The sequence below is a fragment of the Taudactylus pleione genome, unplaced genomic scaffold, assembly GCF_031769625.1.
Source record: "Taudactylus pleione unplaced genomic scaffold, aTauple2 ptg000069l, whole genome shotgun sequence".
NCBI lineage: Eukaryota > Metazoa > Chordata > Amphibia > Anura > Myobatrachidae > Taudactylus > Taudactylus pleione.
This window is the reverse complement of record NW_028284471.1, coordinates 12,738,623-12,764,113: the sequence shown is the minus strand read 5'-3', so window position 1 is coordinate 12,764,113 and position 25,491 is coordinate 12,738,623. Positions and strand designations below refer to the sequence as shown.

Here is a 25,491-nt window from a genome sequence, read left to right as displayed (position 1 = left end):
AAGGAATTACACAGGAATAATTGAGTTTACTATTGCAATTATTTCTGTATAGCTGTCAACTTTGAGCACAGTCTAATAAATACTGGCTCATCTATCAAATACATAGAGCCGTATTCAATTTGAGTGGACCGACGATACTTTTTCGCCTCACCGGACTTTTTGCCTACTTCGCCTGTTTTGCAGGCGGAAATGTATCGCACGCGTGCCCGCGTATCGCCGTATTCAATTTGAAAGTAGTCGAAAACGGGACCCGGTGAAACTTTAAACAAGCAGAAAGTACTGTCAGATTTGGGAAATCATCCTGACAACCCCCCAAAAGATGCTCTGACATGGGGGTTACCTATGGTACCCCACAATTTGGCTTGCTGAAGGTATTTGTTGTTTTTTTCAATGGGCTCAATAGCTGCTAAATAGTGTTTTTGTATAAGTGGTGCAGAATAGTATTCAGGAGTTTTTTTTTAAGATAATAACTTATCCCAGCAAATTTGGGGTACTTTGAAAATGGGGGTCAGCATATTTTAAGTTGCTAAAGTTAAGTTTAAAAAATCGTGAAAAATCCACCTGCCGCCAAGCCCTGCAATGAAAAAAACACCTGGGGCATACTTGGGGACCCCCCCAGAGTCAAGTACGATAGTTTTTAACTTTGCCCCCCAACATTTTCTTCCCCCCAAATTCAAAGTGCTTTTTTGGAGTGTTCTAAAGTGTTTTTTTTTTTTTAAATTTTGACACAGATTACCTTTGGGGGACTGTCTGAAGGCTGCAGGGGGGTTCCCGCAACGTTGCACCCCAAAACCCCAATTCTGCACTTTTTTCAACCTGCTATTCATAGGCGAAACTTTCCCGCCTATTACATTGCATTAACTTTCCGCCTAGGTGAAAAGTCTTCCAAATTGAATACGGAGTAAAATCAAAACAGGCGAAAATGACGTCATCGGCGAAAACGGCTTTTCGCCTCAAATTGAATACGGGCCCATAATCTGTCAATAAGAAGCACTATGATTATTTTTTGCCCAGTCATAGAAGGTCTAATTTATTAGTTCATGTGAGATACAGACAGAGATTATATAGATATAATAACGCCATATAACTGACGCTGATATGACATTTGGTGGAATAGCAAGGGCGCTGCAACAATTTTAAACACATATTTCGTACTTTGCCACATTCTTTATATTTTCTAACGTATTTTCTCTGTTTTTTCGTTATCATTTGTATTATTATCCGAGTAACAATAAAAGTTATGTTTTAATATTGGGATTCTCTAGTGCACCACCTCTGGACACTTCACTTCTTTTCTTTGCTTCTTTGATATTCATATATCCCCTCTCTCTCTTTAATTATGGAAACAGATATTGTGGGGAATTTCAGAAATAGATATTAGGCTGGCCATACACGGTAAGATTTTTTATACGATGTGCACAATTTCAATCGATCCCAATGATCAATCGTGCACATCGTGTGTGGTTTGGCATGCTGTACGACGGCGATGTACGTGCCTGCCATCGTACATCGGAATCTCAGATCTCATGGAAAAACCATAAGATCTGCGATCTGTCATGCTGTTAAATAGGTAAATGAAGCATCTTGTAAGATGCATCGTTTACCATTCACAGCAGCATGCGATGCATCGGGCTGAATTTGATAACGTACCGAGGTGTCGTGCGTTTACAAATCGCCCCGTGTTTGGCCGGCATTAGACTCTATAATTCTTGTGCGACTGTTTGTTGAAACAGGCCTGGACATGCTCTCTTGTGTTTAATCTATTTAAATACAAATAATTTCAATCTCAGTTAGAGTTAGTATATGTACCTTTCATCTGATGCCAATCTGTAAACTTGGCTGATCTCCTGGTTCTTATATTCTGCTAACTCTTCCTTTGTGTTATTCATACTATAATGATTTTTTGACTAACCAATTTGTAGAAACTGTTGTTCTGCAAAGTTTTCATTAATAGTATTTAATAGCCCATTAAATAAGAGAAAAGTCCCTCAGACACTCATTGTCTAATTAATAATAAAAAAATAAAAAACTACCTCTAAAATAAATGAGAAGTCAGTACAGGTTAGCAATCATGTAGGCTAAATGCCACGATAATGTGTCTCTGTTCCTGGCAGGTAACATAGATGAGTGAAGATGCTCTAATCCATTTATAGACAGATGCTCATTAGTTTGGGGCAAGTTATTGTACAATGTAAACAGACCTTCCACTGAGCATTTGTGCTCAGATCCCAGACTTGTCACTTTATGAAAGGGATTTAATGTATCTGTGCTTTATTGAGTTTGAATAAAAGTGAGAAAAGCAGGAGCATAGCATTAATATTGGCGTTAATGGAAGATCTGAACATTCCGCAAGGAAAACTTTAGAACATTAAAAACCGTAATGTTTTCTTCATTTGACCAATGAGCAGCCGTAGAGAGCCGGTATTTTGCAAGCTGAACAGGGATGCTGTGAGCCCTCAGCAAGGACAAATAAATCCAGGGAGTGTGGTCAGTGTGATCACTTACCTCTGCATAGGCAGAGGATACTGTTGATGCTGACAGGTATGAGGGAGGGCCATACTTGCCTACTTTTGAAAAAGCATTTCAGGGAGATTATGAAAGCAGGGACTATGAGCGCGGCGGTAAAGTGGGCGTTTTCTGCTACATCTGGGAGGTGTGTCCATCAAATTGATTTACATCAAAAATGTAAATGAGCCCCAAAGCAATTAGTAAGTTCTACTTGTTGATGAAAACACACTGATACTTTTCAGAAAATGCATGCAGCCATAGGGGTCACTGTGCCTTATAACCAATGCAGGGAAATTATACTAATGATTCCATTTGAATGTATTTTTTTTTTAACATATAACAGCTTTATAATGGGGGTAAAGTAAAATCAGGGAGATTGCTACAGTAGACTCTTCAGGGAATCAGGGAGATTGCTACTATTTCAGGGAGTCTCCCTGACAATCAGGGAGAGTTGGTAAGTATGGGGAGGGGGTTCATCTAATTACCCAGGCCCCTCCAACAAGCCTGGGCCGGGGAAATTATACCCACCACTCCTCCCCACTATTAATAAAATGAGGGGTGTGGTACAAAATGTTAACATTTAGAATTCCAACAGCAAAATGTCAACATGGTTTTAATGTCAGAATGTCAACATTGTGAATGTCATCAGTTGATAAAGCAGTTTTCTATAGACTGATTAAATAACCCTAACTTCTGTCCATGTCAACATTATGAGTGTCAAAATAATGAATGTATACTGTTGCTGAGGAAGTTTGTTCTTATTAGCACTGTAAATATTTATCCAACCTGTCTATAAAAGGATTAAAACATCTATCACACAAAGAACTTCATAGTGCTGTACATAGAATTATTCTTATGAAATGTTCTTGCCCCTAGAGGTAACCACCTGAACTTTGGTACCTGGTACATTGACAGATAAATGATTTGTACAAGGTCTGAGAGATTCAAATTAAACCTCTAACAAAATATGATCAGTTCGGGTTTTGATTGCTCATTCAGATATGGGTTCTCGATTCGCGCTGAATGACGTAATCATAGACCTGCCCTCTACTTTACATGTATAGCAGGGGTGGGGTCATCATGACACGATCGAGCTTTACATGTATAGCGATGCCATGCCCCCCTACTGTGACAAGGCAGCCAACTTCACTAACGAGGGGGCAGCCAAAAAGACGGCAAGCATGCATAAATTGTTATGCAAAATACAATGCAGTTTTAATGAGTCTGCTTTAATTAATTTCCCCTGATTTCCAGCACAGACAATGCATAGTTACTTTCAGACTTTGGGGTAAACTTTTCTCTGGGCAGGCCCAGAAAAATGCCTCCTGAAAGCTGAAGAGCTCAACAGCCCTAAGCTCAACTACATCCCACCTGTTTGAAGTGTATAATATAATTCTACTTGTAATTACAACTTAGGCCCGTATTCAATTGCCGGCGAAAAGCCGCGATCGGCGGAAAAGATTCGCCGGTGACGTCATTTCGACAGGCGAGAACTTATCCTCTTTTCAATTCCAAAGACTTTTCGCCGGTGCCAAAAGTCTGCGCCTTGTAACTAGCGGAAAAGATTCGCCTTTGAATGGAGGCGGAAAAAAGTGCAGGTTTGGGGTGCAAAGTTGTGGGAATACCCCTGCAGTCTTGGGAAAGCCCCTCAAAGGTAAACTGCATCAAAAAAAGTTGAAAAAATACTTTAGATCACCCCAAAAAAGTACTTTCGTTTTGGGGGCAAAAAAAAACCAAAGTTGGGGGACAAACTTAAAAACTAGCGAAATAAACTCCAGGGCGTCCCCCAAGTATGCCCAAGCTGTTTTTTAAAACTCACTTTAGCGATTTTTAACCATGCTTCCACCCATTTTCATGTACCGCAAATTTGCTGGGACTACCTGCTAAATGCTATTCTTCACCACTTGTGCAGAGATGCTAAATAGCACCTATTGGGACCATTCAAGTACCCCAAATACCTTCAGCAGGGCTATTCGGGGGTATCCATAGTGATCCCTCATGTCAGTGCACCTTTTGGGGGGTGTCAGGCTGATTTCCCCAAATCTGACAGCAGTTTTCGCCTATTTGAGTTTCGCTGGGATGCGTTTTCGCGTCCTTTGTAATTGAATAGGGCGAATAGCGGGGACGAACACAATACTTTTCCGGAGCCCAAACCAGCGATGACGGCAGAAAGTGTACTATGTGTCCAGGACTTTTCGCCGGCAATTGAATATGGGCCTTAATTTCCATTTTTATGCTGATTGGTGTTTTTCTTACACACATGAAGTACTGTACATATACATATAAAATAATTAATAACATAAATAAGATACATTAAGAACATACTTGCCTACCCTCCCGATTTTCCCGGGAGCCTCCCGAAAATCAGTTGTCTGCTCCCGGCCCCCTAGGAAGGCAGGCAAGTCTCCTGGCAGACGTCGACCCACACAACCCCTCTGAAGTAACACTAGAAACCCCCGCAGTGGGGTGGGGGGTGACATGATTCACGCTGAATCGCATCGTCATGGCCCGCCCCTGCTTCACACAATGCTGTTAATATCAGCATTGTGAAGAGCGGGCAGAGCCACGATGATGCGATTGCACGGTCACGCCCCATGCTCATACTTGCCGACTATCTGGCTGCTCCTTCCGGGAGGGAACAGCCAGATCGGCAGAACAGGGGGCGTGGCCGGATGGGCTGAGGGCAGTGTGCGGATGTGACATGCATGCGTCATTTTGGCCCCGCCCCCGCTACACAATGCCGAAAAAACAGGCATTGTGAAGCAGGGGGCTGGGCCAAAATGACGCGAATCGCATTACTGTCCCCCCCTGCTGCGGGGGTTTAACAGGTACTGGCGGGGGGGGAGATGGGGGATCAGCGCCAGGCGGGAGGCTTGCCTGCCTTTCCGGGGGGGGCGGGAGCTGCACCAGTTTATCGGGAGGCTCCTGCCCGAATCGGGAGGGTAGGCAACCCTGCCCCCATGCTCCACCCCCAATGCTGCATCATCACAGTGCCACGCCCCCTTTTTGCCATGACATGTCCCCCGCCATGGAAGCTGGACAGAGGGAGGGAGCTGAAAGTCGACAGGTATGATTAAGAAACACATGGAACAAATAAGTGTTAAGGAGATGACAATAAAAAACCCTTTTTACATTTGGAAAGTGTGACAGTCAAGCTAAAAATGGGACAGTTGTGAGGTAACTATCAACAAATCATATGTCATAGTTATGTATATTTAAAGGCATAATATGAGATATGGTAAGAACTTACCCTTGTTATCTCTATTTCTACGAAGTCCATAGGGTTCCACAGGATACCTTGGGGTATAGGCGATGGCGGCAGACATCCAGGCACCACAGAGTTAAATTTTCAGCCTCCCAGGATGCACTGGGGTCCCTCTCCTATACCCCGCCCCCGAGCCTCAGGCCACTCAGTTTCGTTACAAGCCATAGGCCGGAGCAGGAGCAAAAAAGAGAGAGAAGACAGTCTGGAACACACAAGAATCACATTCTCACCAGAAGGAGACGGAGAAACCGGTGACCAGATCAAAGCCCATCTGCAGTACAGGTGCGACAGGGCGGGAGTCCTGTGGAACCCTATGGACTTCGTAGAAATAGAGATAACAAGGGTAAGTTCTTACCATATCTCATATTTTCTACTTCAGGGTCCATAGGGTATCCCCAGGATACCTTGGGGATGTCCCAAAGCAGTATCCTTTAAGGGTGGGGACGCTCCTGTGCTGTAAGGAGAATCCGCCACCGAAAGGAAGCATCCTGAGAGGCGAAGGTATCAAAAACATAATACCTTACAAAAATATGGACAGATGACCACGTGGCTGCCAATCACCGCTGAGGCGCCACGTCGAGCTGCCCACGAAGGACCCACAGACCTAGTGGAAGAGCTTTAATAGAGGATGGAACAGGAAGACCTGTGAATCCATCCTGCCAAAGTTAGCGTAGTGGCAGGCCAACCCTTTTTATGGAAACCAGAAAGGACAAAACCGAGAGTCTGATTTCCTAAATGGACTGGTACGGTCAACTTAAATTCTTAGCGCCCGTACCACAGCCAAATAGGCCTCACCAGCAGACAGGACTGGGGAAGTAAAGGCAAGCACTGCCCTGTTCCTAGGAAAGATGAGAAAAAGGGAGGTCTACATGACAGAGCCTCCCATTCTGAGATCCTACTGGCCAAATTAAGAGCCAGAAGGAATACAGTCCTAGCAGTAAGCCATTTGAAATCCACTGAGCCCAGTGGATCAAATGGCGGTCCTCAGAGAGCCCTAAGGACCACAGCCAAATCCCAAGGAGCCACAGGTGGAACAAAGGGATGCTGAATATAACGTACACCCTGCACAAAGGTGCGGACATCAGGAAGAGTAGCAATCCTACACTGAAACCGTACTAACAGGGCAGAAACCTGCACCTTCAGGTAAGCAAGGCGAAGACCGTTATCTAAGCCCACCTGTAGGAAAGCCAACCTCTGGATATCCGGAATACCCGAGGAGCCTAGCCGCTAGGGCGACACCTGAAAGAAAGTATACCATACCTAATGGTAAATTCTTGCAGATAAAAACTTCCGAGCTCTGTTAACTATAGAGCTGGAAAAACTCCTAGACCTTAAGAGGGCAGTCTCCACCGCCACACCGTCAAGGACAGACAACCCAGGTCTGGGTATCAGCCAGGATCCTGAGACAACAGGTCCGGGCGTAGAGGCAACAGCTTCGGAGTGTTAACTGAGAGGCTCCGAAGATCTGAGTAATAGTGCCATCTGGCCTACGCTGGAGCTATCAGCAGGAGCGTGCCTCCTTCTTGCTATTACTGGAGGAAGAAGGGATAACGGAGGGACGAGGTACACAACTTGGAAGGTCCACTGGACCTACCTACGTCTATCAGAAGAGTCCCATCTCTGAAAGGCTCCACTTGTTCACCAGAAGATTGAACACCTCCTGATAAAGAGGACATTTCCCTGAATGCACGTCTTGACGGCTGAGAAAGCCTGCTTTCCATCTGAGGATTCCTGAATGAACACTGCCGATGACGGCAGGGATATAGCCTTCCACCCAAGCCAGAATTCGGGACACCACTGTTAGTGTCGCCTGACTTCGGGAACCTCCTAGGTGGTTTACATAAGCCATCATGATGGCGTTGTCAGACTGTACCTGCACGGTATTTCCGTGGAGGACCTGTCCTGCATGCTGGAGAACTTTGAATACTGCTCAGAGTTCTCAGATGTTTATGGGAAGCGCAAAAACTACTGGTGTCCCCCTGCCCTGGAACAAGTGTGGACCCGTCACTGCTTCCCAGCCACGGATACTGGCGTCCGTCGTCAGAAGAACCCTGTCCGCAATCCCAAAGGGGGTGCCCCTTGTTTAGGTGAGCTTTCTGCAGCCACCAGGCCAGAGAGAGACAAACCTCTGGGGAAAGCCTATTGACTTTATCCTATGGGGCAACCCATCCCATCCGGAGAGGATCAAGTTCTTTAGAGTGAAGCTGGGTACTCTCCACCATGTCGAACAGCGACACCCTGGAACTCAGGAACCACATTGCCAAGTGAATAGACACTCGGCGACTCTGCAGGCAACTGCGTACCTTTGCCTGTAATGCAGAGATCTTTTCCTCAATCACAAAGATCCTCAGATGTTGGGATATGGAGCATCCTCTGTGAAGAATCAGAGAGGACCATTTCCAGTTTATCAGTCAGCCCTAACGTAGCAACACAGATATTGTCCGTTGCATATGGCACTGAAGTATCTCTGGAGACCGTGGTAACAACAGGAGGTCACTCGGATAGGGTAACAAGCGGACCCCCTGCATCCGCAGGTGGGCTGCCATAACTACCATGACCCTGGTAAACCGTGAGGCCAGACCAAGGGGCAATGCCAGAAACTGGAAATGCTTATCGACCACTGTGAACCTGAGGAAAACACTGGTGTGCTAAGAAAAGAGGGATATTCAGGTAGTCACCCTGAATATATCCAACGACACCACAAAATTCCCAGGCTCCATTGAATGATGGAATGCAGGGTCCCCCTCCCAAACCGAGGAACCCTTAAGAATTTGTTGAAGGATTCGAGGTTGAGAATGTCCTGGTAAGACCCATTGGGTGTCTGTACCAGAAAGAGGATGGAGTAATACCTCGTTCCCCTTTGGGGCAACGGAATAGGTACTATAACTCATGCCTGGAGCATAGAGTGTAACACCCTCAAAAATTACAGGGCCTTGTCCTGAATTGACAGAAGACCTGTAACGAAAAACCGTCTGGTAGGCGTTTTTACCGGGAGGAGAGGACATACCTTCAAGAAAATACTTCTCTTACCCCAGTGTCCGTGGTGGTCAGACACCAGCACTGGGCGAACTGGAGAAGCCGGCCTCCAACTCTGGGGGCTCCCGAGAGGAGGCCCGTCCCGTGAGGCTGAAGGCTTATAGTCCAACTTGGGAGTAGGACGTCTTGTACTCCAAGCCTGTTCTTATGGCTGAGCAGATTTTCTGGCTACTGACTGTCTTGGAAAGCTGTATTTTAGACTTACCCTGGCCTCACAGGGCCCAAAAGACAAAGCTCCAGACCCTGATGGGACTGTAGCCGATGGCAGACACGCAGACGTAGCTGCTGCCTGCAGGGCCACAATTGCGTCCAGACGAGGGCCAAACAGGACTTGTCCCGTAAAAGGCAAAGCATTCCAAATGGAATCTGCGTCCGCTTTCCAAGAGCGCAACCACAGGGAGCGGCAAGCCGCTACTGCTGCCGAGGAGATTCTGGAAAGGAGTAGGCTATATGTAAGACCGTCTCATTATGAACGTGGCAAAGTCTCTGAGAATTTGCCACTATCCACCTGCTCTGCTGGAGAGCCAGTATGCAGAGATCCAGTTACCTACTCAGTGTTCCACGGCTCTGGCCCCCCAGCACACGGCCATAGCCGGCCTGGAAGCCCCTCCAGCAAGGGAATATTGGATTTTAGATATATTTGCACCTTGCAATCTGGAACCTCCTTCAAAGAGGACCTGGAGGGCTTGGGCAACGTAGCACTCCTCACTAAGCGTGTAACATGAGAATCTACCCGTAAAGGTAACTCCCATTCGGAAATGTAATTATCCGCAAAAGGGGTATGCAAAAGGTCAACCGTTTTTGAGGCTGGAACCGCTTACCCGGATTTTTCACGCCTCCTCTAAATGATCCACCTGACCAGATAGAGGAATTACAGTGGCAACACCCTTATCCTTAAAGAAGGCATATTTGGATTTAGCCACGGGGGATATGTAATAACCAAAGCCGCACGGACTGCCCGTAGAAGGCCAGGTATATAGACTTTAGACGCAGACTACGCCTCCTTTGCACTAAGGGGCTCGTGTCTGAAAAAGTCAATAATGTCACCGTCATCAGACGTCATGTCTTTACCCGTCTGAGACCCGAAAGGCCGTTTAGAAGGCCGAAATGGTGACTCCCCCTGTAAAACGTCCATCAGGTGCTATACCATTTGGACAATAAATTCACCCACACAGGCTCCTGCGAGACCTGGGGGGGGCGAAAAACAGGATACACTGGGGTACCATCAACTGTCCAGGGACCCCTGCATGTGATGAGACCACCATAAAGGCTGTAAGCATCTTAGCCAGCCGAGGGCGGTCCCCTTTTTTTTTTTTTTTTTTGTGCAGGCACAGTGACAGAAATGGGGCGTGATATATAATACAACATGCCCTCCATAAACCCTCAGCGTCTACATATCCCTCCGCTAACTGCACATGATATCAGTACATTATAGCTGGAAGAGGATATCCTCGTTCACTTTCCGACATGAGGAGTGTGAACGGAGCGTATGTGACCTCCCACACAGAAAAACCACGTTTACTGTGAGGTAATAAACACCCTGCAACACCGCACCGCAAGGGCTGTAGCAGAAGAACAGGGATAGGAAAAGGCTGACAGTCAGAAATGAAAGTACAGGCAAACAGTGCTAGCATTTAAGTCACATACAATGCACAGATAACATCCTGCATTACAAGCACTGCGATCAACTACACAGACCAGAGCCTGGTAGGAAACAGAGCTGCATACACTGACCTTAATTGAAGGAGAGGTATGCGGGGGGACCCGGACCGCAATGGCATCTGTATCAGCTTCCAGCAGCGTTTGCCATCCCCAGCACATGTAGTGAGAAAATGGCCACCGAGGAGCAGAGAGAAGGCAGGGCCCGGGGGAGGAGCGCTGACACAGCCCGCTCAGACCGCTGTGGAATGGCACTGTGCAGCGGGGGAGACGCCGGCTGTGAGACAGGGAAGGCGTTCTCCCCTGGCGTGCTATTAACCCCTGGGACGACGCGCTGTACCGCACATGCTGCGGCCCGCTGTCCCTGGTGGTCTAGTGGAAGGCGCAGGATCAGTACCTGGCCCCACACGCAGCCGGTCCCCAGGGAGCCCCCTGCCTGGGGACCAAACAGGACTGTGTTACCGGCGGGTGCCCACCGCGGGACCCCGCCGCTTACCTTGTTCCCCGTGCATCCGGCCACAGTCCAGGTAGCCGGGGATCACCGCTAGCTGTGACCCCAGCTACCTACCAGCATCCCCGGATCAGTACCGGCGTTCTGGTACCGGCGGGGTGTAGGAGTGACAGCATGGACGTCAATACTGACTGTCCTATGCTGGAGCACTCTAGTTGTGCAGCCACAGCTGCGAAGAAATATTCAGGGGCCTTAAAAAGACCCCCCTCTGTACGGTGCGACTGGTCCGGCCAGGCGCTTACGAAAACTGAGTGGCCTGAGGCTCGGGGGTGGGGTATAGGAGAGGGACCCCAGTGCATCCTGGGAGGCTGAAAATGTAACTCTGTGGTGCCTGGATGTCTGCCGCCATCGCCTATACCCCAAGGTATCCTGTGGATACCCTATGGACCCTGAAGTAGAAAAAAGGAATACACCAATAACATCAATGTTGCACTATACCATGAAACAAAAAGTGAGATGGGCCTGCTCAGTAAAACTTGCTATCTAAAGGAGATGCAGGTATGGCACAATGTACAAGTGTTTTTGTGCACAGTGATCTATTCACATATCCACAAGAACATTTTGTCAGGCTTTGCAGATGGATGACCTCTAGCTCTATGCCACATCGCTGTCATTTCTGCAAGTTATGCAAATTGATGCACTCTGTTAAAAGCAGCCGTCTCCATTAATGCTTGGTAAAACATTTGCTCAATAGAGGCAGTGCCTAATAGATGTAGATATGAAGAGGGACAATGGGCATGGTTAAACAAGGATCACAAATGCGATTACGCACGCAATTGGCCGTTTGTTCCTTTCTGCGCAAGCGCGAACATGCCACTGCATTCGGGACTGCGATCACAGTCACTACACAGACCCATCATAGAGTGATTGACAGGAAGTACCGTTTGGGGGTGGTGGCAGGGGGGTGGTCAGCGAAACGCAGGTGTGCCAGTGCGTTTGAACGCCGTTGCATGGGCGTGCATAAATTGTCCACTGCGATGCCATACGCAGCTTGTGTACTCACAGCGTGCGATGAAGTTAGCAATTCCTGAGTAAGGTCAGAGCTTGTGCAAGTGTGCGTGAGGCTGCGATGGTACTCTATGTTACCAATGGTGTCGCAGTCTTGCTAAGGATTACGGATGTGTGTAAGGTAAGGTGGGTGTCCTTATGTTGTGCAGTGATGGCATAGCGATTGCAGTGGATTAGCATATCATCGCAGTGAGACTACATGCGTAATCATAGTTGCGATCCGTTCTAAATCAGGCCCAATGTTTTCTGTGCTTAAGAGCACATAGCTAGTATTATTATATTACGGTCACTGGCCCTCATTCAGACCCACTCGCAAGCGGGCGCACGTACGTTAGGCGTACGTACAAAAATATTTAAATTCAAGGGCTCGCTCGTATTTTCGCTCGCATCTAAAAATCCTCCCCAAACTCAGACGACCCCTCCTCTAACTAACGAGCGTGCGAAATAGCGAGCGTGCATCCCCGAAATGGCTTGAAGGGAACGCACGCACAAGTATAAACCGGAAGTGGCCATGTCAGATGTCGATTACCTGCTCCTTTATTCTGCCTACCTCCATCAATCGTATCATGCCAATCAATGTATCAATTAGCTTAATTGTTTTTTTTTTTTCAACACAATGCAAGAAACTTTACTCTTGTCCGTGTTTTTGTTTACCCGCAGACTACGTACGGCTTAAACATTTGCTTTTATTGCTCAAAAAACATGTTAGCCACAATGAAACAATTGTTCTATTGCTGTGGATCCCCGCATATTTCCCGGGGTTCATTTCTTTATTTAAATTTGCTTACGCATGTCACTGCATCAAGCCTATCATAACTCTCCAGAGATTTCTGGCCCTGTCGAACACATGACTCATACACTAACCAATAAAATTGCTCCTGTTAATTTCCAAGATACATTAGCCAATCAGAAATTTTGGGCACACTTTGTCAAAAATGTTTTTTAAGAAAAACACCATTGCCATCATGAGAGCCTCCGCATTCACCAGGCGCGAGCTGCTGGTGCTAACGGAGGTGATGGATCGGCGTATCACCAGCCAGCCTCCACCCATCACCAACCGGCAGAAGCGTTCCGCGTATGTGGAGGCACGGGCCCGCCTGCGCTCCTTCGGCTCACGCCGCAACATCGGCCAGCTGGAGCGCAGGTGGTCTGACCTGCAACGGCGAACGCCCCGCTTGCTGGCATGCTTTCGCATGCAGATAGTGGAAAGTAAGTGTTATGTATTGTGGTTTTCATGTTTGTCTTTGTGGGGCAAACTGCGTGTGCATGTTTTCATGTCTGTCCTATTTTTTCATTCTCATCATATCTGCGTGTGCATGTTTTCCCTCTATTTCTGATATATTCATTCTACTCATATTTGCATGTTTTTTGTTGGTGGTGGGTGATTTTAAAATGTTATTTGGCCAGGATTTGGCCAGAAACTAACCACAATTTGTTTGACATCTTTTAGGGGGACAGGCAAGACTACGCCGTCACCGTCCGGCCAGACGGCGGTCCCGCCCACTCTCACCCACCCCCAGCCAACACTCCACCCCAAATAATTCCCCTATTCCCCCCTCCTCCCAAGCCTTCCAAGACCCTCTCCCGGAACTGTCGGGCCTCCTTCCCCTCCGTCCCCCTTCCCCCTCTCCTCCAACCACCCCTCTTCCAATTACCCCCTCCACGGAGTCCGTGATAACCCCGCCCCGTTCTTTGGGGAATGAAGGCTCCTCCGAGGATGAAGATGGAGGGACTTCGGGATCTGCCGTTTTGGCTACCGGTATGTTTTTCTTTCGCGTTTTTTTTAACCACAAACTGTTTGTATGTAATCGTGATTTTTGGGTTGTTTTTTGGTGATTTAGCAGTTTGCCTTTACCTCTTCCTGCTGATTTCAACATACACATATCACACCTGTGGGTATTTCTACATAGGCCTTGTAATTTTTGCAGCACCCCTTTTTTTTTAATTTTGGTTTTGGAGTGATTTCGTTGTGTTTTTGTTTTTTTAATGTGGATTCCCTATTGTTTGATTAATCCACACACTTTTCTCACCCACAGAGGAACAGAGGCGTCGGCAAGAGGTCGAAGATTGTGTGGCACACATGCGCCAAAATGTAATTGGGGTGCTTGTGGCCCTTGACCGGCTGTCTGGCATCCTTCGGCAGTAGTTTTTTTTTGTTTTTATCTTTTTCTAAATAAATTGTTTATTTCTAATATACGTTCTGCCTCAATCGTTTTTTCAAAACCAAAGATAGTTAACCCTGACATAAGTAGACTGTTCCTGCAAGGTTTTGCATTTTTTTAAAAATTAGATTGGGTTTTGTATTTGTATGTAAAACACCCTCAAGAAACACATAACAGTAACAATGTCATTTCCCTTTTTGTGTGTAGTGTCAATTAGATATTTCTACATTTTACAGGTTCCTAGTTGGTGGGCAAGCTGCTTAGGCGAATCTTACAAAGCCAAATGATTGGACAGGCTTCCTTTTGGTGTGGGTTGGGAACCTGAAAACATATTTCATTTTTGCTCAACTGGCGTCAGTACTGGATTACCCCTTAGTCAAATGTAAGGTGTGTTAACCTGGTTAAACTTGCTGGTAACGTCCAAAAAAAGGACGAACATTTAACTCTCCAAACATTTATTCACAACATAACTGAGAAATCAAAGTGGTCACTCATAAAAAAAAACACACAGTGATAATCTCAAATACAACACATACCAATAAAAAAAAAACAAAAAAAAACAAATCAAGAACTGGTTGAGGAAGGACCATGCCAAAATGATTCCACAAACATGGCGTTGCGATATGGGTTCCAGAATATATTCCCACAAATGACCAGATCCAGGTTTGGTTAAGGGTAGCATGAAGTAGTGAGCGTTGTAGTGCCAAAGATTATGTGAACAAACCGAAGATGGTGAAAAAAAGAAAACAAAATTAGATGTTCGCAAACAAACACAAACACATTAGGTTTAAACACTGTTTTGTTAAAACTTACCTAAAAAATCTGGCCACCACATCATCGCGTATGGCCCCCCCACATACTGACCTCCGACCACCCTCGGGGGGGTCATCCTCAGGTAAGGCATCCTCTGGCTGCATTGGGACACCACTCCTTATGGCGATGTTGTGAAATATCCCACACAGGACGACAATTTTCGACACCATATCCGGCAAATACATGAGCTCGCCACCAGAGTGGTGGAGGCATCTGAATCGGCCTTTTAAAAGGCCGATACAGCACTCCACCACTTGCCTGGTGGCTGTAAGTGCGGAATTAAACGCACTTTGTGGGCCTGGTGTGGGAGCCAAATAAGGAGTGAGCAGCCAGGACATGCAAGGATATCCACTGTCTCCTATGGAAAAGAATTGACAACATCAGGAACACTGTGTATCAAGCTTAACATTGTTATGTACTAAAGCTCTCCACTTACCCAGAAGCCACGCATCACCAGCTTGTAGGTTGGTTAATTTGTGCCATATCCCTGATTGCCGGATGACGAAGGAGTCATGTGCACTTCCGGGTAATTTAGCATTCAGGGACAGGATCTGGAGGGAGGCATCACATACCACCATTACATTCAGGGAGTGATAGTGTTTCCTGTTTCGAAATATGGCCTCCAGCCGTGCTGGAGGCTGAAGTGGTATGTGAGTACCATCCACAACCCCTATGATGTGTGGGAAGGCAGCTATTTGGTAAAAATTGGCCTGGGCCACACTAAGGGCACCCATATCCAAAGGCATTTGAATAAAATGATGGAGGTGCTTGAAAAGTGCCTCCATCACTGCCCTCAGGATCCGGGAAAAGGAGGATTGGGAGATGCCCGCCACTATTCCCACCGTTGTTTGAAACGATCCTGAGGCACAGAAATGTAACACCGCCATAAATTGCGTAAGTGGTGGTATTGCTGTTGGACTGTCAATTTGCCGCTCAAGATCACTTTCTATTAATGAGAGAGTGTCTATGATGATTTTGGGAGGTAGACGGTAGCGTCTTAAAACCTCATCATCGGGCATTCCAAAAAGGGTGACACGTGTTCGAAATATCTGGGGCCTTGCATGCCTACGATGCCTACGCCTGGGACGAGATTGAGGTTGGTCGGCTTCCGGGAGCATGGCCAGAACAATCTGCCCCAGATCAACCTGAAATTCAAAGATTTCAAAGTAAGGCTTTTGACCCACCCCAAAACTATATTAAAACAACTTAGCTTGATGATACCATCCATTGCTGCTTACATGCCGGGGTATTGTCATGATACGTCCAAACTGAAAATAAACACCAAAATTACTTGACACATTTCACTCTGTGCATTTTTGTTTAAAAATTTTGTGCTAGACCAAAGTTAAAATATGCCAAACACCCATTTAGCAAAACAGCAAAGCGACATTTAACACAGTACATCAAAATGGGTCGAAATGTTGGCACAAAAAGCGAAAGAGAAACCACCAAAAAGTTAGAATGATTATTAAGCTGTTAAAAATGCGCAAATTAGTTACCTAATACAAGTCACAAGAGTAACTACTAAAAATGCGCTAATTCGTTCGCTAATACAAGTGTCAAGAGTAACTACTAAAAATGCGCTAATTAGTTCGCAAATACAAGATAAAAAATGGACTTACCAAGAGCAAATATATAAGAGTCAAAATCAAAAGGTCTTTTGGGTCGAAAATAAACAAAATCTAAAATAGAAGAAATTATGGATCCAAAAATTACAAAAAATAAGAAACACAATGAAACAACAATTGAACAAAAGTTAGACTTCACAAAACTCACCAAATCAAGAAACGAGGTCCCAAAAATATAAACCAACAAAGATAACGGAAAAAAAAACCGCAAATCTAACCAACAAACGAATCTCCAACCGCCAACTCCTTTCTACGCAATCAATAAACTCCAGCCAAGATAACCTCCAACAATCCAAAAACGCCACCTCGACTTGAGACACACCAAGCCATAAATAGTGTTTCGTTTCCCGCACAAATTAAGGAGGGATCATAGGGCCGCACAATCAATGATGCGGCCGCAAAATAAGGACGCATGTATAAATACGTCACGAAAACACATTCAAATTCTGGTGTATTTCTTGTTTGGACCTCAGACATGGCGACAGACCAGGGAAAAAATGCCCAAGAGTCAGGCGGTAAGTCTTTCATGCATTTTGTATCAATGATTAATTTGAAACATAAGATTAGGCAAGTTGTGATTTTGTGAATTCTGTAAATTTACACAAATAGATGAGGAGGATGACATGGAAGAGGCTGCTGGGCCCAGTATTCCGGCCAAAGCGGCCAAAAAAAAAGGCAGCCACATTTCACAAGAAAGGAGATGGAGGTTTTGATCCAGAAGTGTGTGGACATCCTGCCACAGGCAGACAGGAATATGAGTCTAAGCCAGAAGTGGAGAATGTGGGAAGAGGTAGCCGTTGCTGTCAATAGGGTGGGTGATTATGTCCGTCTAGCCCGGGATGTCAAACGGCGGTAAGTAAACCCTTGCCCCCCCTAAAAACAAACCCCATTTTAAACCAAAGGATAATGGCTTCCATTTTTCCCCACAGATGGGGCGACTTCAAATATCGCCTAAAGCAAAAACTCGCGGACATTGCTAGGCATGCAAGGGGGACAGGTGGGGGTCCCACCCCTGTGTCATTGGAGTTGACGGATTTAGAAGAGCTGGCACAGGGGTGTGTGCAGCCTGTGGAGGTGTTTGGCGTGTCCAACATGGATACGGACATGCCAGACTTTGCGGCTCCTCATGTTGTCCCAGGTAAATCTTTGGATGTCATCAACTCTGAAATGTTATTGTGCCAATATGTAGATTGTAATGTGAGGCTTTTCTCTTTTTTCCTAACAGAGACACAGGCGGATGAGTCTGCTCCAGAGGGGAGCCTTGGCCGCCGAATTTCTGCTGGCTCTGCAGGGGAGGAACCAGTACATCCGGCTGAGGACCCTGCAGAAGCCAGTCCAGGACAATCCCCCTCGCAGGTAGTGGCCCTCCTCACAGAACTCAATTTCAAATCGGATTCCCATACGGAGATTCTGCAGAGGATGGACGCCAGTCTGCTACGGGTGGCTGAGGCCCTGGAGCAAAATGCTGCGGCCAACGTGACCATTGGTCAGGCCCTGGCGGAAAATACCAGGGCCAACATCCGCATCGCCAATGCCCTGGAGCAGCTCGTTCGCCAGCACATGGTGGAGCCGACCTCCCTTCCTGCCGGAACATCAGGATCCTCCACCTCTGGCACAACATCAGCCAATCCTCCAAATGTGCCTAGCCCTGTGCCTAGTCCAGAGGCCACAACATCTGCCTCTGGACAGGCCAGCCCGATGACATCCCGGACCCGGTCGGGCGCCCTCCCTCCCCCATCCAAACGGGTGAAAAAACGGTGACAGCAATGGTGACTTTTCCCACAATCCTTCTGTGCTTGGCTCCTATTCCTTTCTGGTCAAAACTTCCCTCTCCTTTCTTGTGAAATGTTTTTATTTTTTTGTTGTATGTTTATGTCAACAGTTATGTTGGGCCAATTTGTTTGATTTGGGAACATATCTTTGGGCAAAAAAGATGTCCCCAAAATTTTAAAAATAAGTTTTTTTGTTTGAACAATAAATTGGAAATTAAACAATGACATTGGATTGTGAAATTATTGTACAAATGGGTTACATTTAATCCTGGGCCAAAAGGCAAAAACTCGGCCAAAACAAAAGAAAAAAAAAAAAAGGGCTCTTTAAGGAACGTTTAAAAAATCATATAATTCGACAAATTCAAGAGGCACAAATAAAATGGTGCGAAACTGAAAACATGATGACATTATTGTTACAATAGGCCCTAACCACCAAATTGCTGCCCAAATAAACCCCCCCAAATGTACGCAAATTGATTGTGTCATCCTGACATTAGCAGCTCTGAGTTCCACCTGCGTACGGTTTTGTGCTATCCCAAAAAACTGATGTCAAAACACATACCAAGCCGGGTCTCAATCCAACACTAATTGCTTTTCTGCCCTCCCGCGATTAATCGCAACAACATCGTGGAGTCCCGGGACGGAGGAGAAGGCCATCGCCAATGTGGTCGAGTAATCCAGACCCTAAGCTGTGCGAGCATTTGGAAGGGAAAGAGGATCATCCAGTGACGTAGGAGTCGGTCCGTACACATTTTACACTCGCATCTGCTAATGTATGTACGCCCCAAAAACGCCTCGCCACGCCTGCGTTTTTCCATCTCCACCCTCGTCAACACCCTAAAACGCCCTGTTCTGTCAATCACATTTGACATGTCACTTCCTGTACGCTATTTTAGGAACGAGTCCAAAAAAACTCGCAATCTGCAGTACGCACATGCGCAGTGTTACACCGACGCATGCGCGGTTATTCAACATCGGAACGCAACGAGCGTACTGCTGTTAATGAGCGGCTCTGAATGAGGGCCATTATCCTTTAAATAGCACTTACATAGGACCTGATTCAGCAAGGATCGCAACTGCAAAGCTGCACGCAGGCAGCTTTGTAAAACGATCCTTGCAAGCATGCAAATGCAGCAGGAGGTGTATGACACCCCCTGCTGAATTTGCAATCCCAGCATTGCGATGGAGGTCGATGTGCTGAGATCACCATCATGACCATCGGTTCTCAATGGTCGCGATGGTGGACGGAGCCGGGCGGCCGGCCAGCTGAGTAAGCTGGCTGGCTTGTGAGCCCAGCAAACTACGTACGTTCTCGCAGTCTCTGGGCTGGCCACTCCTGGAAACTGGGGCGGATGCACCCCGTTTCCAGGAACGGCGGCCGCCCCGCCCCCGCACCGCCACTTTAATGCCTCTGCCTGTCAATCAGGCAGAGTCATTCAATGACTAGCTCGTGTGCGGTAGCAGGACCCATTCTGCACACTTGCAGAATGGGTCCTGCGCATGCGCAGATTCCCGATGATCATGAATCTGCGTTCAGCAGTGCACTTGCAGGCACTGCTGAATTAGCCCCATTGTGCGGTATCAATCGGCTAATTATTTTTTTCCATTAAGGTAAAAACAAACACACAAATACTAGGGATTATGAAGCTACTACTAAAGGTACCCACAGAAATAACGATGTGCACACGATCAGCCAATGTATACGATTTCCCTTGAAACTCTCCCCGGCAGCTCTGCACACGATTTGCATATGATTTTGGTATCCAATCTTCATATGATCTCTCCTGCATCCAGACTTTTTACAGTGCATCGTGTCCTAGATTGTCAGATCTGCCCTACTGCATGACAGATCTGACAATGCGATGTGCGACCACATCGTGATCGTGAGTGGGGACTCACGATTTACTCAGGATTTGGCCATATTTTACACGATCTGTCGTTCCAATGTGTCGGAATTGGCCAGGTCGGGTAAAATATCGCTATGTGTGTGGGCAGCTTACGTCTTTGAACAATGGAAGAAAACTTTTCGATATATGTTAGTTTGTAGATGAAACCTATACAACCATAATGTTTGACCAAGAAAAGTTGAAAAACTGGTTGGGCTGGACTGAGCGTCTTCTGGCTTGACTGTAATCTTAACCGAGTTTGCAGGTATAGTGTTCGTTTTTTTTTTCTATTTATTGCTGTGTACGAGTAATGTCATGTATAATTTGTGTACGAGAAATGTATTATTGTCTCATTGAGGTATATATTATGAATAAAATGCTGTTTTACTTTGAAATAAGACTGAATTGCATTGATATTTTCATTGTTGCTTTGGGAATTCCTAACCGAAGTTATTGGATTTTAACTGTCTCAGTCTCATCGCCCATTCTTCGCAACCATATGGTTATTCAGCAGTCCGATAATTGACTGATCTGTGACAGAGCTGCATCTTTGTATACAGTCATTTGGATTTGCGAAGCTGCTGGTGGTCCTCTCAATATAAATCCCTGTTGGCTGTGACATTTGAATACTTTCGCCCAGTCAATGTATAGCGTATATCTCTGAATCAGGCACCTGGACCCACCTAGCGTACATCAATGTGCTCAGTATTATTATTACGCTAAGTAAATTGTGATTATGTATCATCCTTATGTTCTGTTATGTGCTGGTGAACATGGTTGCACTTGTTTGTTCATTTATTTTATATTTGGTAGCCACCACCGCTGGTATTGCCTATTACATTAACTAAAACATATTTCTTTTGGGAATGGACCACAACCCATGCCAATTTTGTGACGAGTGGCTTAAATTAATAACAGGAATTATCAGACATGTGGAAAATTTATGTGGGGGGAAGTTTTTTTATTACATTGCTCAGAATGCAGCTAGAAATGCAACTGAAGCTAAATGGATTACAGATGAAGAACCAGACCACCTGTCCCTTCAGGAAGCAGCCAGATCGGCAGGGCAGGGGCTTGGCCGGCGCAAGGGGACTTGGCCGAGCAACTCACTGTCATTTTGGCCCCAACCCCCCAAAACAATGCTGATATTACAGGCATTGTGATGCAGGGGGCGGGGCCAAAATGACACAATTCAGCATGAATTGCTCCACCCCCCACCCCCTTGGGGGTTTCTCAGGTTATCGCGGGGGGAGGCTTGTCTGCCTTTCCGGGAGCGGCACCCGATTTTCTGGAGGCTCCCAAATCAGGAGGGTAGGGAAGTATGGTCCAACTTGATATCTCACTTACAAAATCACAGTCTGCAAAATGATATTTCTGCACTGCTCTGTAACACTAAGTGCACAAGGTCTGTACTTTGGAAAGAATGTCATCATTCCACTCTGATTTGTCGCTGTGCAAATAGTTGTTCCTATACAAACACTCTACTCTCCATCTCCTAATGTTGTAATTTGACAGAAAACTATGTGCAAGTCAAGGCTCTTGGAGTCACCAAATCAAATACATGGCAAACATTTTGCATTTCATAAATGATCTACTGCATGTGCTATTTTGTTTCATGCTCTTAAATAAATATTACTATCCTCACCATGATTACATTCTGCAAGCAAGTTCACAGTTCTTATCATTCTCTTTATGCTAAGCTCTATTCCATAGCCAGTATATTTCTGTTACATGAGATAGTTAATTCCTTAACTTGTTTTTCTGCATAAATTCAAACATTTAACATTGTTGCTCAGCTGACTTACCTGGTTAGGTAAGTATGGCTTAATGCAGGTCATGACTTCAGTTAACCACCCACTGTCTGATTAGCCAGAGTTGTAGAGATGGGAGATCCACACATGCCACATTCACTGTAAAGCTTCTTGGTCTCTCTGTCCAGTTACTTCCTTGTGTAATCAAATTTCTCTTCAACTTCCTTGTTCTTTAGGATTTTTTTTTTTAAATCAAAAGAACAAATATTATCTCAATACTCAGTGATTTCTTATTGGTTTTACTTTGCTACTATAAACCCCTTAAAGGGACAATAGACTATTTAATAAGTTTCAGCTTCATCCCATATGTAACGTCTTATTTCAGTCCATGCCATGCAGTGGCTGCAGAGTTGAGGTTTTATTTCACCATAAATTTCTTCCCCACATACTTTCCTACTTTACGGACTGCTACAGGAACACATTTTCAGTGGGACGTTTGAGGTATATGTGAAGGATGAGTCCCACTTGTCCTTAGCACTGAAGGGGTTAAAAAATTTCAAGCATACATGGAAAGTAATTGCAGGGCAGCATGTTTATTTCATGTGTGTCTGGATTTACATGGCTGATCTAGTGACTCTAGTGGTCAACTCTAGTAGACAATACATATATTAGAGATGAACCGAGCCCACCTGAACTTCCGGGATCCGAGACACAGCTTGAATCTACCCGCCTGCTCCGGATCTCTATCCAAGGCTGTTGGATCGCAGTTCTGCCTCGGGTACCAATTATCAAAGTCCCATTGAATTCACTGGTCTTACCGCTGATTGGCTGAGAGAGCCATCTGTCACGCTTGCCCATAGACTTCAATGGACATAGGAGGGAAGATACTGGCCATCCCACCCACACTGACACTGCTGCCTTCTCTTTCAACACCGCCGCCCCCCTGCACTGCTGTGACAGCCGGCACCCCCCCACGCACCTCCCGCTTCCAACTACATCAGCAACCCTGCACTGTCGAGGCAGCCGGAAACACCCTCCACACTGCCGACACCGCCAGCACCCCCTCACTGCTGACACCACTGGCAACTCCGCACTGAAGACACCGATGTCACAGTAAGTGCATTATTGGTGTATCCAACCCACACTGTATCTGACCTGCATTGTAACCCGCACTGTTTCCGACCTGCACTGTATCCAACCCACACTGTATCCGACCTGCACTATAAACTGCACTGTATCCAACGCACACTGTATCCGACCCGCACTGTATCCAACCTGCACTATAAACTGCACTGTATCCAACTCACACTGTATACCGCACTGTATAAAAACCACACTGTATATCACACTGTATCTGACCTGCACTGTGTTCAACCCATACTGTATACGACTCGCACTGTATCTGTCCCACACTGTATCTGACCTACACTGTATCCCGCACTGTATCCAACCTGCACTATGAACTGCACTATATCCGACCCGCGCTGTATCCAACCCGCAGGGCCGGCTCCAGGGGTCGGAGCACCCTGTGCCGGCCCCCTCCAGAGCGCCCTATCTTCGCGCGTGGCTTCAAAATGGGGGCGTGGCCTAATTATCATAGGCCACCTCCCTATGTGACGTTATTAGGAGGCGTATCCGCCTCCAAATAACGTGAGGCTGGGGGGAGCCTCACCAACTGGGCTTCCCCCAGCCCTCTCCCGTCACTGAATGGATGACGCCCGCATGCGCGCAAGCATCCATTCACAGTCTCCGGGGTCCGGCACAGCTGTGGCAGTGGGGGGTCCCGATCCTCCTGATTTAACCACCCGTGGGCCACTTCAGCCCACAGGTGGAACAGCGGGACCGTAATGTCCCGCTGAAATCGGGATATTGGGGAGGGGTGCGCCCTCTATGGGTGGCGCCCATGTGCGACCGCTCAGGTCGAACACCCCTAGAGCCGGCCCTGACAACCCGCACTGTGGGCCTGATTCAGAGTTGGGAATAGAGTGAGTTATCTCTCTCAACTGATCATCTTGGTGAAACCATGCTGCACTGCAGGTGGGGCAGATTTAAAATGTGCAGAGAGATTTAGATTTGGGAGGGAGGTGTCCAAACTGACATCTAAAGTGTAGAGTAATTATAAAGCTGTGCAGTATTTGTGGGCTACATGTAAAAGCAGCCAGTATTTACCCCACATGCCAAAATAAATTATGTATCTAATTGCACGCCTTGCATTGCAACATGGTTTGTCCAGGTACACAGTTAAGTGCTATCTCTCTCTCTGGGCCTAATTCAGAGCCGGACGCTCTGACCAGAGCGCTCGCTCTGAATCAGTGCCCTCCTACCTAAAAATGGAGCGGCCTCCTGGCCGCTCGCATAGCTGTGGGTGACTACCCACAGCATATGCGAGCAGCCAAAAAGATGGTCACGATGGTCAAGACCATCGCGACCATCGGGCTTGCGACGAGACCCTTGTGGTAGGGTCTCGTGGGCGCAAGCCCTGGAGTGATTTTGGCTCTATCAGAGCCAAAATCACTCCCACTGACATCACTAGTGATGTCAGTGGGGCCGGACCCAGACGGTAGGCGTTCCCATGGGATCGCCTCCGTCTGGCAGCCACGCCCAACAAAGGGGGCGTGCTGTCAGTCACCATCGACAGCATGCCCCCTTTGGTGCGAGACCCGGAGCGACAGCTTGGCTGTCGCTGTCCGGGTCTTGCGCATGCGCATGACGGAGCTCCCTCCGTCGTGCGCATGCGCATTGGGGTAACATCGACCCACTTGCGAGCGGGTCTGAATGACCCCCTCTATTCCCAACTCTGAATCAGGCCCTGTGTCCGACCTGCACTGTATTTAACCCACACTGTAACCGACTCTGAGATGTCGGATACAGCCTGGCGTCCTTCTGCGTGCAGGAAATCTCTCAACTCCTGCGTCAGGGTCAGGTCTAACTTTAGTCTGCGTGTGGCTCCGATGTTAAACGAAGTTCCCGATATTTTCTATGCCTTGCGCATCAGTACGGATGATAGCGGAGGGTAAAGGGGCAGCATTACGTAGTGTTGGGCGTTTGCATCTTTGTGCTGCGATTGCAGTGTGTTAGCACATTCTCGCAGCGGCCGGGTGCGTGCGTCTGCATCTATGCCTTTCCTGCTGAATCAGGCCCTGTATCCGACCCGCACTATATCCAACCACACTGTTTCTGACCTGCACTATCAACTGCACTGTATCCAGCCCGCATTGTAGCTGACTCGCACTGTGGGCCTGATTCAGACCCGCTTGCGAGCGCTTAGCGCTCGCAAGCGGGTCGATGGTTGACCATTGCGCACGCGAAGAATGTGCGAGCCCCAGAGCGAGTGAGAAATCACTCGCTCCGGGGCTCGCTGCAAGACGGGGCAGCTGTCGATGTTGATCGACAGCTCACCCCGTTCTGTAGGCAGGTCGGGGGGTGGCTGCACAAACGGAGGCGTTCCCTTAGGAACGCCTGCCGTTTCTGGGCGGCTCTACTGACATCCAC

General features: G+C 46.9%; 1 long non-coding RNA gene across 1 annotated transcript in view; it reads right to left on the bottom strand.

Annotated features, from left to right (window-relative positions):
- LOC148534326 (uncharacterized) overlaps positions 1-22,184 on the bottom strand; it is a 32,288-nt gene extending 10,104 nt beyond the window's left edge. Inside the window, exon 1 of the long non-coding RNA XR_015877677.1 lies at positions 22,054-22,184. This is a non-coding gene — a long non-coding RNA (uncharacterized LOC148534326). The remainder of the gene's footprint in view (positions 1-22,053) is intronic.
- Positions 22,185-25,491: the final 3,307 nt, after the last annotated feature.